The sequence below is a fragment of the Schistocerca gregaria genome, unplaced genomic scaffold (genome assembly GCF_023897955.1).
Source record: "Schistocerca gregaria isolate iqSchGreg1 unplaced genomic scaffold, iqSchGreg1.2 ptg001561l, whole genome shotgun sequence".
In the NCBI taxonomy this organism is placed as follows: Eukaryota; Metazoa; Arthropoda; class Insecta; order Orthoptera; family Acrididae; genus Schistocerca; species Schistocerca gregaria.
Window position 1 is genome coordinate 2501 of NW_026062843.1, and position 2500 is coordinate 5000.

The following is a 2500-nucleotide window of genomic DNA, read 5'->3' on the forward strand; positions in this document are numbered from 1 at the left end:
AGCTGCGATACAAACCACCTGCGAGAACCGCTGGGGGCGACCGAGCAGCAGACGGCGTCGCGACGCCGAGTGCCGGGCGGCGGCGCATCCTCAACGCACACAGTCCGCAATCGGACCAGCACACTGCAGATGTCCACCGCGCTTCGCACCGGGCTCGGCAGAACCCACTTTGGCCGCCTGGCGCCGCGCGCAGGGTGCGCCGGCGCATAGCTGGGACGCCAGCCGGGCCCGTCGGCCGGCGCTCCTGCCACTGGGCGCCCCCCACCAGCCGGCTGTAGTGCGTGCGCTCACGCAGCGCGCGGCCAGCACGCCGGGCGGCCCCCCCCTCACCGGCCGGGGACTGTCCCGCCAAGCCACAGCCTCGTATCGCTTCATACCCACATGGCCAACTCAGGTTCGGGGGCATGGCGGGTACCGCCGAAACAACCGGTTCATAGATGTACCGATCGTCGCTATCACCGATGCACCTGCAGCGCGAACAACCGCTCAACAACTGATTTCCAGTTCATTTGCGGATCTTTGGCAGCAAACGTATACGTCAATCTACATTTGCGAAATCTACGATTCTGGCATGCCTGCATGTTATGTGTCACGACACGCTACATCAGCCCACATACACACTGCGGCATGTACACGAGAGAACACGTGGAAGATGGTCCGCGCACGTGTGCAATGTCCCTTGCGCGGTCGACTGTCAACCGGCCTCTGTAGCATGTCGCAGATGTGGAACGCGGTCCACCGTGCTATCATGTTGTGTGGGGCAATACGATTAAATAGGAAAACCCTCGTCGCTACATCAACAGACGGCTCACGCTGATTCCCGGCAGAGGGAGGAGGGGGGGGGGGGGGGGGGGCCAACATGCAATACTTTCGTCCGTACCTACCTACCACATGTCTGTACGGCGTACAACAGTGCAATCTCGCTGTAATGGGGAGACGAGACAAGTAGCATCGTGCACAACATATGGCCCTTATGATTCGCCATTGTAGGGCGCAGCCGGTGTACGGTCAAGCATGTGCCACATTATGTCACTCAGTACGTAACGACGGATGATCAGTGTGGGTTACGCGTACATCAGCGGACAGTCCACACAGGCCGTACCACAACGTACACTGACTGCATCGACAACCGAATGCAACTGAACAGCTGCAAGGCTCATTTCACAAACAAACGCCTGACCGACCAGCTTGGAAGGGCAGGAGGGGAGGGCGATATTCGTTCTGTAGCGGTACACCCTTCCAGTGGTTAGCGGGACTGTGTAGAAAGTACGCAACACTCGAAAGACCTTTATGTGAGGGTACGCACCATGGCATCAAGAAATACACATGACACCAGAGGATCCAAGCAGTGAACTATGTTCAGAGGGTTGCTGTTAGGCAAAGCTACATTCCTGTGACGTTACATGTGACAGTTAAGGTGCAGTGTAAGTTAGGTTAAGGTGCAGCGTAAGTTAGGTTAAGGTGCAGCGTAAGTTAGGTTAAGGTGCAGCGTAAGTTAGGTTAAGGTGCAGCGTAAGTTAGGTTAAGGTGCAGCGTAAGTTAGGTTAAGGTGCAGCGTAACTTGGGTTAAGGTGCAGCGTAACTTGGGTTAAGGTGCAGCGTAACTTGGGTTAAGGTGCAGCGTAACTTGGGTTAAGGTGCAGCGTAACTTGGGTTAAGGTGCAGCGTAACTTGGGTTAAGGTGCAGCGTAACTTGGGTTAAGGTGCAGCGTAACTTGGGTTAAGGTGCAGCGTAACTTGGGTTAAGGTGCAGCGTAACTTGGGTTAAGGTGCAGCGTAACTTGGGTTAAGGTGCAGCGTAACTTGGGTTAAGGTGCAGCGTAACTTGGGTTAAGGTGCAGCGTAACTTGGGTTAAGGTGCAGCGTAACTTGGGTTAAGGTGCAGCGTAACTTGGGTTAAGGTGCAGCGTAACTTGGGTTAAGGTGCAGCGTAACTTGGGTTAAGGTGCAGCGTAACTTGGGTTAAGGTGCAGCGTAACTTGGGTTAAGGTGCAGCGTAACTTGGGTTAAGGTGCAGCGTAACTTAGGTTAAGGTGCCAACGTGGGTTAGGTTAAGGGCCAACGTGGGTTAGGTTAAGGGCCAACGTGGGTTAGGTTAAGGGGCCAACGTGGGTTAGGTTAAGGGCCAACGTGGGTTAGGTTAAGGGCCAACGTGGGTTAGGTTAAGGGCCAACGTGGGTTAGGTTAAGGGCCAACGTGGGTTAGGTTAAGGGCCAACGTGGGTTAGGTTAAGGGCCAACGTGGGTTAGGTTAAGGGCCAACGTGGGTTAGGTTAAGGGCCAACGTGGGTTAGGTTAAGGGCCAACGTGGGTAGGTAGGTTAAGGGCCAACGTGGGTTAGGTTAAGGGCCAACGTGGGTTAGGTTAAGGGCCAACGTGGGTTAGGTTAAGGGCCAACGTGGGTTAGGTTAAGGGCCAACGTGGGTTAGGTTAAGGGCCAACGTGGGTTAGGTTAAGGGCCAACGTGGGTTAGGTTAAGGGCCAACGTGGGTTAGGTTGCC